Here is a 14,060-nt window from a genome sequence, read left to right on the forward strand (position 1 = left end):
ATCTGGGACAGTTGCTTCGCCATCATATCTATGGCGGCTTTATGTTCCGTCTGGGCGTCTTGCAACTTGTGCACCACACCGTTATTGGAATGCAAGTTGTTCTGCATGAACTGCATTGAATTCACTAGGTCGTGGACCATGTCATCCAAACTCCTTTGTGGCCTGGAGTTGAATTGATTAAAATTCGATCCTTGACCTTGGTTCTGCCCCTGGTTCTGACGATAGTTCCCTTGATTCCCTTGATGGTTGTTGTACTGATTGCTAGACCCTTGATTCCCTTGATGATTCGGTTGGGAATTCTGATAGTTCCCCTGGTTATTTCTTTGGTGAGGTGGCACATAAGAGCTCCCTGGGTTGTTCTGATTCCTATTTCCCCAATTAGTATGGTCTTGATTCCTGTACCCCAGTTGAAATTGTCCCTCTTGACTTTTTCCTGACCAGTTGGACTGCCTCTCTGGAGGGTGTGCATAATTCATGAGCTGCAGTGGGGGTGGCTGACCTTGATCATGGCCAGTCCATCTAAAATTGGGGTGAGTCCTCCATGGGGCATCCCTCTGTCTTCCCTGGTTCCAACTTCCATCTGAATTCCAGCTCCCCATCGAATTTGCTTGAGCTTGGCATTCCCCTTCACAGGGCTGACTGTAATAAGGCTGAAGTTGCCTCTCTTCTGGACCAGGGGGTTTCTCACTTTCTGCTGGAGCATGAGGGTTGTATTTCTCAATTGCATTCAGCAGTGCTTTCTCCAATTTATCTATCCTGTCTTCCACCTTCTTGTCATCTTGCTCTGTCACTGCATTGGCTGACCCCCTCCTCAATATGCTTCGCGGGTTATCATAGGCCTTCTTCGCCTCAATCAGCCTTCCCAAAGTCTCTCTGGCTTCACTTGCTTTATTCTTGGTAAAATTTCCCCCGCTCGAGGAATTCATCAAGTCCTTTGACTCAGGGTTTGCTCCTTCATAAAACAGATAGTAAGTCTCCGCTTCAATCATCCTATGGTTCGGGCAAGCATCCAACAGTCCCTTGAACCGGGACCAATAAGAACTCAGAGACTCATCATATTCCTGCTTGCACTCCTGAATCTCCTTCTTCAAGGCATTCGTCTTGTTGGAAGGGAAAAAATAATCCAAGAATTACAGCTTGAAATCTTTCCATGTGTTAATCGGGTCTGGTGGAAGTCTCAGTAGCCAAGTATTAGCCTCCCCTTTGAGGGCAAACGGAACTGCACGTAAACGGTAGTCCTCCTCAGTCGCCTCGTTAGGGCGCTTTTGAATGCTACATAGCTTACTGGACTCGTTCAAGAATTCATAAGGACATTCGTTCCTTCGTCCAAAAAATGTGGGCAAAACTCCGAGCACATTTGTCTTGATATCAATAGACCTCCGACGTGGGTTTGAGACTATAACATGGGCAGGTTCACCGTCGAGATGCGCGGTGAGTGACCCTATCTCCGGATCGGGATCTACTAAATGAGCCATATTTGGGTCTTCCTCCTCCTCAGTCTCGGAATGCTCTGTTTCTGTTGACGACTTCGGGTCTTCTTCTCCTGACGAATTCCACTCCTTCCCACTTTCTGATTCGAACGGAAATGGGTCCACTGTCCTCAAACCTGATCTGGTGGTGATAGTGGACGTAGACTCCTTGACTTGCCACTTGTATCGGCCGCTCCCTGACCCAGATGAACAAGCCCAACTTCCAGAATGGAAGCCCATGTACATAAACTGTCAAGGAGAACAAAATAACAGAAATTAAATTATTTACACCAAATCCTCAAACGCAATAACAATAAACGCCATCCTTCCCCGGTAACGGCGCCATTTGAAGACACGTTTTGTTTGCTAGTGTGCACAGAAAAGAATAACAAGTTTCCTAGGTCCAGCAAATCCACTAGATCACAAGGTCTAGGAACTCACTGGTCGTTGGAAAATCTCTGACGTCGGACACACAGATCACTTCTTCAAAACCCTCAACCACTTATACTAAAACTTAGCACAGGGAAGTAGGGATCGATCCCACAGAGATGGATGCGTAATGAACATGCTCAAGGATTTGGAAATTATTTTTCGGTTGGCTGCTGCCACGCATTTTTGGGTTGAGGAAATTAAAATAAACTTGGTATTGAAATCTGCTACGCTAACAGCTAGATCTAGGCAAAATAGAAAACATGCACGCAAACTAGAACCGAGACAATCGCTAAATCTAAGAAACTATTCTAAATTACCTAGATCTGGGAAATAAACTGACGGTGGGGACCATGACTGAAAAAGCAAGTACGGACGAAAAGCTGAGAAAACAACTAACTAAAGTACTAACTAATAGCGACATCATCTTCTTCAAATCAAATTTCACAAAAAAACTCAGAAGAAACAGGTATGAAACGTAATCGGAAAACAGAGCAGACTGGATTTTAACGATTTAATGAAGAACAATTAAGAACTAAACAGATCTACGGCTGCTAGACGAAGCAAAACAGAAAGTAAACAGAAAACTCAAAATCCATGCACAACTCGACTTCCCCTGTTCAAATCCAACCTCGGATGCTAAATCCACTCCGGATCCAAGCATCCGACACAAACTCCGGCCAAAAAAACATTCCATAACTTCAGATTCAACAAACAACCTCCGATCAACAACAACACCGCAGATCTACAGCCAAATTCCCCAGATCAAGCACCAAAGTGACAAAAACAGAGATCAACATGCAACTTGCCGAAATAAAAGCTTTTAACAACAGGATCAACGTAGATCAACACGAGATAACACAATATAACAAAAACTAAGAAATGCATAGATAATCAGTAACATCAACAACCAAATCAACTTCCAAAAGTGAAGTTCGAACGAAATAGAGTGCAAAAGAACCGAAAGTAAATAGATTGTATCTTCGCCCTCACGCGGACGGTGTTACGACGGACTTCCTCTGAAGATTGGACCCCTTAAAACCTAAACTACCCCAGAACTCCCATTTCCCAAGTGTGTGTGTATTGTGTGTGAGCTAAGAGCGAAAAGTTGTATCTGTTGTGTGTTGCATGCTCCTCTATTTATAGGCGTTAAAGTGGGGCCCAGCGAGGTATAGATAGACTTTGTTGCCCTCAGCTATTGACTCCCTTCTTCTAGCCTTCTTTTCCTTAAATTCTGCTCACTTCTCCTTCATTCCTTCGCTAGTCCGTTTCCTCCAGCATCTCCTGGATCTAGCGATTCTGTCACACACCTGGCTTAAAACTGTGTTAGACCCAGCAAAATATAGTGCTTTTCACCATATAACCGATGCATGAAATTAGCCTTATCACCGACCGGGCGGTATTTTTGCACAATAACTCACCCGGTCGGGTGGTGGCCTTTTTCACCTAATTTAGCCTGTTTTTGCCTAAAACACTCAACAAACACGTGAACTCCAAAACATATAGTAATTGGCTGGAAATAACCATTTTGAGCACAAAAACTCAACAATTAAGCCTATCAACATACCAATCACGACACTAAAATACGAGTTTGTCAATACGCCACTGGTTCAACATGTGCATAGAGTAGGTAATTTTGTTGTAGACTTTCTCTCCCATTATGTGTATAGCTTTCATAAAGGAGTTCATGTTCTTGATGGCCCTCCACCGGGTATGAATGTTTGGCTACTACATGATAGATTAGATGTTTCTTATTTGTGATAGTTTCTTCAATTTTCTGGGCTATTCCCAGCTTTCTTTACCCAACAAAAAAAACATGGGAGTATCACTTTTTAATTTATTGAACATTGGTTCTTATTATTCAATTATATGAGAATAAGATGATTTACATATCTATATATGTAGACTAGAGGATATTACATAAAATTTACTTATATAACGATATTATATATGGTAAGATTTACTTTATTTATAAACTAAGGAAAAATTCACCAATATCAATCACGTGATTTCTTTCTATCATTTATAAATTTTTCCCTACAAATTTGTTTATTCATGTCTTATTTTTTTAGGGTATTATATATTTTAATTAAATGAAATTTACATTTTAATGAAATACAAAATGCAATAAAATTTAAAATTATATAATTAAAATCTAAATTATTTAAAGCCAGATATAATGAAAATTTAAAATACTAAATCCATTCGTAATTAAAATTCTGATTGAATCTATGCACTAATAAAAATTAAAATATAGTAACAGTTTTCAGAAGAAAAGGCAAAACAAAAGATAAAAAATGCATAAACAACGAGAAGATCGAAATTAAACGAAATTGTTATGAAATCAACACAAGTATATATACAAAGCACGTAAAATGAAATTATAGTATTAGTAACCATCTTTATAATGGGCAAAGAATAGTTACAAACAATTTAGAACGGAATTCAGGTGCAATTATATATCAATAAAATATATGTTGACGTCTACCGGGGATGTACATTCTCTGGACGAAGGAATGAATGTCCCTACGAATTCCTAAACGAGTTTAGTAAGCTGTGCAGTATCTAAAAGCGACCCAACGAGGCTACTGAGGAGGACTACCGTTTGCGTGCAGTCCCGCTTTCCCTAAAGGGGGAGGCTAACACTTGGCTGCTGAGGCTCCCACCAGACTCGATCAACACATGGAAGGATTTCAAGCTGGAATTCCTGGATTATTTTTTCTCATCCAACAAAACAAATTCCCTGAAGAAGGAGATTCAGGAATGCAAATAGGATTACGATGAGTCCTTGAGTCAATACTGGTCTCGATTTAAGGGGCTGCTCGACGCCTGTCCCAACCATAGGATGATGGAGGCTGAGACTTTTTACTTGTTCTATGAAGGAGCTAATCCTGAGTCGAAGGATTTAATGAATTCCTCGAGCGGGGGGAATTTCACAAAGAACAAAGCAAGTGAAGCACGAGAAATTTTGGGAAGGTTGATCGACGCAAAGAAGGCCTATGACCACCCGCGTATCATGAGGAGAGGTTCGGCAAATGCAATCAAGGAACAAGAGGGAGAAGGAGTTGGGGACATGATAGATCGGTTGGAGAAGGCACTTCTTAGTGCGATTGAGAAAAAGAGTTCCCTGACCTCGCAGGAGAAAGAGAAGCCGCCAGGCCCAGAGGAAAATCAACTCCAGCTCTATTACGGTCCACCGCCCAATGGAGAGTTCCATGCCCAGGCAAATGCAGTAGGGAATTGGAATCAAGGCAATCAGAATACAAACTGGAACCAGTGGAAGATCAAGGAGGTACCATGGAGAGACAACCCTTGTTTTAGATGGGCAGACGGAAACCAACAGCTCCATCTACAGTACCCAGGTCCAGCAGAGACCCCGCAGAACTGGCCTAGCCGTGGTCAGGATGGACCCCAGCATAATTCGAACTGGTCAGGGAAAAACCAGGAAGGACCAAACAACTGGAGTTATCGCAACCAAGGGGACCAGTCCAACTGGAACAACAGGAACCATAGTAATCAAGGGAACTCTTATGTGCTACCACATCAGAGGAATGCCACCGGAAGCAACCAGAATTTCCAGCATGCACACCAAGGGAATCAAGGGTCAGGGAATCAGTTCAACAACAATCAAGGAGGTCAGGGTAATTATCGTTCAAATCAAGGGAGCGGACCGAGCCACAATCAGGTGACAAGTTCAAAACCAGTCGAACTACAAACCGCCAAGGAACCTGGATGAGATGGTACATGACCTAGTCAACTCACAACAACACATGCAGAACAATATGCAGGCAAACAACGATGTGGTACACAAAATCCAAGATGCTCAACAGGAGCATAAGTCTGCCATGGATATGTTAGCCAAGCAAATGTCACAATTGGCCACTTCACTGAATGAAATGAGGGGACACGAAGGAAGGATACCAGCTTCAGTAAAACTACCTGACCGGGCAAATATTAGTCAGATAACTTTGAGGTTAGGCCGGGGCTATGAGGGTCCGGAGATGAGAAAAGATGAAAATACACCTCCATCAATGGGCAAGGAAGGCAAGACCCTCGATCTAGAGGGGCCTGAGGAAAGCAATGTCAGGACGGAAGACGGTCTTCAAAAAGGGGATCTGGAGAAACCACTACCTCGAATGGCCGATCCATTTTTCTTAGACCCGGAGCCTGAAGTGGAAATTGAGGAACGAAGGAAAGAAGTCGGTGAGCCATCCGTCTCAGGTCTGGCAAGGACATTGAAGCGTACGAAGCCATTCCCTCACCGAGGGGAAGCCAAAAAGATGAAGGACGACACCGAAGACTTCATGGAGATTTTCGGCAAGCTAGAGATCAACCTGCCCTTCCTACAAGCTTTGAAGTTGCCGACATTCAGTAAATTCATCAAGGAGTTCATAGCAGAAAAAACCAAACCCGACGGGAAGATAGTAATTGGAGAAAATGTGTCAGCGGTGATACAGAAAATGAGGATGCCATCAAAGTGCACAGACCCAGGTATGTTCACTTTGCCTATTTCTCTGAGTGACATAAAAATTGAGCATGCCATGTGTGATTGATACGCTCGGATTTTGCACTGTTTTAAGGCCATTATTTGGTCCGTTTTTACTATCAAAATCACTCTACATGTCCATTATTTGCATATTTTATACATTTTGGTATTTTGACGTGTTTTGTGAGAAATGTGCATATTTGAGCCGAAAAGGGGAGTAAAAACGCATAGTCTGGAAATCTGGAGTCAGACGGCGACCAGCGACCGCCGCGAAGTTGTACGGCGACCGCCGGCGCCCGGCGGTCAGAGCCATGTGGCGGTCCGCCTCGGAAATTTACGCTAAGAGAAGAGTCTCGCCCGGCGACCGCCGGAGGACATGTGGCGGTCCGCCACCGAAGGGTCAGAGTCTCTGGACTCCAACGCGGCGACCGCCGGCCAAGGTGCGGCGGCCCGCCGGAGAAAGGCGGCGAATCCGACCAGCCCTAGATTTGCTCCAAGACTTACCAAATTTTGAAGATCTTTTCCTTCTATGATGAGGAATAATTTTCCCCTATAAATAGGACCTCAAGCTTCATCAAAAGAAGAAGAACACATTCATAGAGAAAGAGAGTTACTACTTGCAATATTCATAGAGATCAAAAGCTAGAGTACTTCAATTGTGCAAGGAGTTGGAGAAGGATTTCAAGAACATCAAGAACGACAAGGATTCTACCTACGGGTTTTATTTGCTTTAGTTTTATGTTCAAATTGTTTTCCCTTCAATCTATGTTTTTAGTTTATTCAATTATGTGTAACTAAACTCATAGGATTCTAGGGATGTGTTAGTAGCAACTTTGGTTATACAATTCCGTTTTCTATTTAATATCCGTTTTGTTTTTACTTTGTTTCTTCCCTAAGTTAATCATGATGCTTCGTAATTGAGTGACACAATTATGTATGATTTAATATAACTTGCTTCATAACTGTGACAGAGTTCTAGCGAGTTAGATCCACTTAGTAGACACTACAGTTAGCTTCCTTTAAAACGGCACTGTTAATTGAGAGTGAGGACTTTTCAAGGGTCTTAGGAGCTTTTTGGAGTTACGTATTAGGATTGACAACCCTAATGTTAGTAATCAACGTTTGTATCGCATGAGCATAAGCTAGGTGACTCGTCCTTTCAAAGTATTAACTGTGCTAGGGTATTGTAGTTTGGAATTTGTATAACCATAAAAGTGAAAGCACATCCCTGGAATTCCCTTATCTCTATACTTTTCTCTCCGTGATTTGCTTGCATTTAGTTGTTTACTGCTTTTAATATTTTCTGTTTTCAAAAATTTTCAAAAAAAAAATTCTTGTTTCTCCAGATAGTAATTGAGTTCTAGTAGGAGATAGACACTTTGTGTACGTCTTCCCCGTGTTCGATATCCGGTACTAACCTTTTGCTATACTATACCTACTCTGTATACTTGCAGGTATTTATAGTGCAAATAAAAAGTGCATCAAGTTTTTGGCGCCGTTGTCGGGGAAGACAATTCACTTTGGAGTGATATCTTCAAACGGATAATTTTACTACTTTGGATTTTTATTGCTTTCTGTTTTAATTTTTTTTAGTTTAATTTGTTTTTGTTTTCGAGTCTTGCAGGTTTTGTATGCGAACGCGTTCTGGGAAGTACATCTTAGAGCCGCTTGATTTAGAACTTGAAAGAACTCGTAGAATAATAAGAAGTGAAAAAGGATCAGGAACAATGGGTGACCGAACAGATATTGAGAAGCTGCAGGAGATGGTGAAGTTGCTGATGGATGAGAGAGATGCGGAAAGAGCAGCCCGAGGAAGCCATGGAAAAGAAGAACAGAGAAACATTACCTGTGATGAACATGTTCAATCATGGGAATATGATCACTTTTCCTGACGGTCCTCGTATTGATGCTAACAATTTTGAGTTACGCATGCCCCTTATCCAAAGGGTAGAGCAAACTCCTTTTGCAGGTAGGGCGACTGAAGATGCTAACCGCCATCTCTCCAAATTCGTGGAAATCGCAAACACTTTGAAATTAAATGGTGTCGACGACGATTCCATACGGGTAAGACTTTTTCCATTCTCATTGATTGATTCTGTTAAGGAGTGGTTTGAGTGTATGCCACCAGAAAAGGTCTCCACATGGAAGGACATCGTAGCTACCTTCCTCGACAAATACTACCCGCCAGGCACTATTTTGAAGCTCAAGAGTGAGATCTTTCAGTTTATACAAGGCCATGACGAGCCCCTCTATGAGGCATTTGCTCGTTTCAAAGCTCTTCTTCGAAAGTGCCCAAACCATGGTTTTTCCATAGACCATCAGGTAGGAATCCTCTATAATGGATTAAATGAAAAAATATGTGCTATGCTTGATTCAGGGGCAAATGGAGGATTTCTAAGAAAGACAGGAGAGGATGCCATGGCGGTGATCGAGGAGTTCGCCACCAACAGTCGGGGGTGGTCGAAGGAAAGGCATGCCACGAGAAGAGTAGCAGCCATAGAAGAGGCCGAAGAAAGTTCTTTTGCTAAGGAGCTAGCAGAACTTAGAGTCAAGATTGATCAAATGGACGTCTCGAGGAAGGAAGATCCAATTCCGGCAACTTCCATAGTGGCGGTCACGGCACCCGAAACTGCCGTGTCAACTGTGGAAGAAATCAACTACGTGCAAGGAGGCGGTCCCAGAAATTACAATAACAATTATCGCCCTAATCAGGGGGGCGGTAATTTCAATAATTATAATGGGAACCGTCCGCACCCAAATCTTTCTTATTCTAACAATAATTACTTGCAACCCCCTGCAGGATTTAATGTTAGCAAAGGAGGAGTGGTTGAGCCGATGAAGAAGGAAGACAAGTATGATCAAGGAATCACGAAGATTTTGGAAGTAATTACGCAAGATAGGAAGATTAATGACACCAAGATCGGAGTGGTCGAAGCAAGGATAAACAACCTCGAGCAAGGATGAACACGATCTCGGCAGCTATAACCAACATTACCACTCAAATGGAGCAAATTCAGAAGAAGTTAGATGAGGATAGAGCAAAGGCAGCAGCAAGAGTGGATGATATTAACAAGAAGTGGGTGGCGAAGCAGAAATCTGGGGACTGCCCAGTCGCCGGCGGACCGCCGCACACCCCGCAGCGGCCCGCCACTGAGACGGCAGAGTCAACCACGCAGAAGGGGCTTGTTCGGAACAATGGAATTGTGCTCTCTTTCCAACCAAGGAGGAAGTTTAAACTCGAGGAGCAATTCAAACATTTTTTGAATATGTTTTGCAAAGTTCATACTAATATTCCCTTGGTCGAATCATTGCAGGAAATTCCAAAATATGCAAAACTTTTGAGGGAAGCGGTGATGAGAAAGAGGAAGCCGACCAAAGCCGACCTTAAGCTACCGCATCATTGTAGCGAAATCATCCAAAAAGAGAGGGCAGTAAAGCAAAGGGATCCGGGCCAGTTCATTATAAGATGCCGGATTGGAGAAGGGAAAGTTGACAAAGCACTGTGCGACTTAGGATCGTCCATCAATCTCATGCCACTGAAGTACTACGAAAAGCTCAACATCGGGCCACTCAAATCTTCAGACGTAACACTCAGGTTGGCCGATAACTCGTCCATCAAGACTGTAGGTATGATTGAGGATGTCCTAGTTAAAGTTGATGATTTTATTTTTCCCGCCGACTTTATTGTGCTTGACATGAAAGTAGACAAGAACGTCCCTCTAATCTTAGGGAGAGATTTTCTTGCCACTTGCAAAGCTTTGATTGATGTAGGCCGTGGCGAGATCACAATCAGTGATAATCATAGTCAATCCACCTATAAGATTGAGAGCGAGATGCTAAAATTTGAGGAGGCAAAGCGGGCAAAAATGGAACAACAGTGCAGAGCAGTCATGGCTACCGACTTGACCAAGTCCAAAGATCCCTTTGAAGCGGAGGATGCTTCTACCTCCACTATCTACATTGTCAAAGAGGTAAGACATTCTTCTAAAAAGGGTGATGTTAATTCTTCTACATCTGCTCCACAGAAGAAGAAACAGAAGGGAAAGAAAACACCCAAAGAGGACCCCGAGATATACGTCATCAAAACCAAAGAGGGGAAGTACAAGTGGTGGAAGAAGCTAGGGACCAAGTTGCTCCCTATGCCAATTTTCAACACTCGAGTTTTTGATCCGCCCAACTAGTGGGCCACTTCAAGTCGAGCTAACGACTTTAAACAAAAGCGCTTATTGGGAGGCAACCCAATTTTCTTTTACTTATTTTTTTTTTTCTCGTTTTTTTTATATTTATTTATGTTCTATTTCAAAAAAAAAATAATAATAATATACAAGTGGCGGTCGCCGCACTTAAAGCACGGCGGTCGCCACACGTGTGTTAACATGTGCAGGAAGGATCGGGCCTAGGGCAGGCTTAGGGCGGGCCAGAGTAACCGCTGCACGGGCCGCGGCGGCCCGCCAGGATTGCTGTTTATGAAGGCCCGTGTGGCGGCCCGCCACGAGAGACGCGGCGGTCGCCACACGCAGTCCAGAGACGGGATTGCTCCATAAAAGGTATGTTTTCCATTCCTTTTTCCCATTCCTTCTCAAATTCTTTCCTTGCACACAACCCCCACCCATATAAATCACCAAATTCACACACCCACACTATCATTCTCTCAATTCTCTCCAAGTTTAGAGCTCTTCTTCTACAAATTCTCTCCACAAAAAGGTATGAATCCTAACTCAATTTCTGAGTTTTGCTTTACTTCTTCCATGGATTGTGCTTTATTTTGGGTGAATTGTTCGGTAGAATCTCTTAATTCATGATGGGGGATGATTATGTGTATGAATTTTTGAATTCTATGGTTTAAATTTTGCTTGGTTGGTGATTATTGAGTTGTGAATGATGATTCTCTCTTAGTTTTTAAAGTTTAAAAGTTGCAATCATGTTCATAGCATTGTGAGGCTATTATTACTTCCATGAATTGCAATATTTGTGATGTTGTAGAGATTGTTGGTTTTTATGGATATTTGGTTGTTACGTCTCTGCATGGGGGATGAATTCACGTTGGGGGATGATTTGTTGTGTCCTAATTTTGTTGATTTTGCTTAACATGTTATTATGCTAAAAATTAGGATGCTATTTTACCCAAGCTTGCATATAAGTTCTTATCTCTTGATTTTTACTTGGTTGAATGCAAGTTTGGGGGAACTTTTGATCTCCTACTTGTTGGTGCTCTTTTAAGAGTGTAATTTCTTTTGTAGGATAATGGGATCAAAAGGGAAACCGGAGAATGCGAAGAACTATGGCATTAGCCTTGCCACGGAAGAGCAAAAGGCTATGTGGAAGAAAGTGTCGGCCCGAGAAACGGCACCTTCTAGATATCCCCACGATTACCCTCTCCAAACTTTGGGGATCATGGAGGATTTTTGGAAGTTGTGCGACGTGGGTGATGGGAATGGCCTCGTCTACATGTTCCAAAGGAAGTGGCCATCGTTTCGAAAGTATACTCTCGAGTTCCTCAGCTCGCTAAAGGTCACTAAGGATCGCCGCCAAAATATTCCACTTAGCATCGATTTCCGCCTTGGGAACCGTTGGCACTCGCTCACCATGGAAGAGCTTAGTGGGATCTTCCATTGCTTCGACCCCAACCCCGAAGAGGACAATGAATATTAATTTTCCGAGGTTTGGGGGGCGATGACGAATGAGCAAGAGCATGCAGCGGGCTATGCCAAGTCTTCATCGATTCGCAACCTCGTCTTGAGGTACCTCCATCGTGCTATGACTCAGCTTATGTTTGCTCGTATCGATGGGGGAAGTGTCTCCCAAACGGAGCTCAACGTGATGTGGTGCCTACTCAACAAGAAGGGAATCGATTATGGGACCCTTTTTACTCACTATGTGGATAGGATCACGAAGAAAGACGGGGGCGTCATTTGTTGTGGGGGATTGATTACGGCAATTGGCGAACATTTGGAGGTCTCTTTTGCCGGTATGACGGAGGATGGTGGAGAAAGGTTTATCACCTATGAGGTGCTATTTTCGGTGGGGCTTTTGAAGACCGATTATTGGGGTCAAGGGTATTTTATGCAAGTAGTGGGGGATCACTTTCCCGTTCCACTCCCGCAATTGACCAAGGTCGATGTTTGGGCGAACCAAGCCAATTGGAAGCTCGACACACCCGCCCACCGGAGAGCTATCGAGGCTAACCCCGTCAATGGGGAATTTAGAAAGAGGAACATTCCCTCTCGCATTCCTCAATTTGAGCCCGATGAGGATTCCGCGTTTGATGCCGTTGATAACTATGAAGAGGGCGTGGAGCATTCACAAGCTCAAGGGAGTGAAGCACCGCCACCACCGCCACCCCAACCACGACGAGAAGAGGAAGAAGAAGAAGAGGAAGTGGAAGGACATCGCCGCCGGACAAGAACGAACCGCCGCCGCGGGAGGCCAAATCCGGGAGAGGAGTTTCAAGCCAACACCTCCGCCCAATTAGGAGAAATTTTCTCCTATATGCAAAACATGTCCAACACTTGGGACAATCGATGGGCGGAGCAACAAGCGGAGAATGCCTACAACCGCCAAGGGTGGACGGCTCAAGGCGATTGGCGCACGGCGGAGCAAGAATTTTGGGAGCAACAACGTTTGGAAGACGTTCATCGGCGTCAACAATATGAAGAGCTCCGAAGGATGGCCGCCGAAGCTAGAGAGGAACGAGAGACAATGAGGAGTGATATCACGTACCTCGTTGGAGCTTTCGAGGATCTTAGCGCCCGTTTCCCTCCACCTCCTCAAGATTGAAGAAGTCAAGCTCGATGACTTTAAATGAGCGTTTGTACCATGTTTTTGGATATTTTTGAGACAATTTATTTCCTTGTTTTAACAATTTTTGCTTTAATTTTAAGTATTTTTGGTTTTGGTTTAATTTTGTGCTTTGCAAAAATTTTCGCAGGATCTGACCTCTCCGTGGCGACCGCCGCAAGCGCTGCGGCGGTCCGCCACCTGAACGCAGGAAAGCATCTTTGACGTACGGCGACCGCCGAACAGCTGCGGCGGACCGCCACCTGGGCACAATTTTCCAGCGCGATTTTTCGAAATTCTTCGAATTTTCGCCCCGCTCAACCTCTACGCGAAATTTTTCAGGGTACGTTTTTTTTTCAGTAGTATACTCACGTCCCTACCGACTCTACAAACTTATTTTACACTTTGTTGTAAATAAGTTTGGGGGGATGAAGTGGTGGACCGTGAGTTTAGGGTTTTCTTTTTGTTTGTTTTTGCTTTAATTTTTCAAAATCCCGTAGGAGATTTTTGTGTTCTAAAAATGTTTTCTTGAATCCATGTCATGAACATAACATGAAGAACTTAGAAACACGCATGCTTAGGGACACATTAGACCGAGTTGCCAATGATATAATATTCCATTTATGTTTAAGTGTGGCTTAACGTTTTGATATGATGGTTTGGTGAAAAGGTGCATAATTAGTGAATTGCTTGTTCGCCTTGAATCGTGCTTATACCTTGTGAGATTTGAGCCTTAAATTCTTTCTTGTGTGATTTATCTGTATGCATGTATATGTTTCTAGAACTTGCTCCTAGTCTGCCTAAGTTTACATAGTGTTTAAGTTGATTTAGGAGGATGTTAGGCCATCTTTTCTTAGCTACTTTTATATCCAAAATTTTCGACCCTCTCAAATTTTTCC

General features: G+C 43.3%; 1 non-coding gene across 1 annotated transcript; it reads right to left on the reverse strand.

Moving 5' to 3' along the window:
* Positions 1-8,583: 8,583 nt before the first annotated feature.
* On the reverse strand, positions 8,584-8,690 carry LOC148932634 (small nucleolar RNA R71). The gene has a single exon (XR_016136087.1). It is a non-coding gene; the product is annotated as a small nucleolar RNA R71 (small nucleolar RNA).
* Positions 8,691-14,060: the final 5,370 nt, after the last annotated feature.

Source organism: Salvia hispanica, chromosome 2 (genome assembly GCF_029641045.1).
Source record: "Salvia hispanica isolate PSC_SH4W2 chromosome 2, Shi_PSC_v1, whole genome shotgun sequence".
Taxonomy (NCBI): domain Eukaryota; kingdom Viridiplantae; phylum Streptophyta; class Magnoliopsida; order Lamiales; family Lamiaceae; genus Salvia; species Salvia hispanica.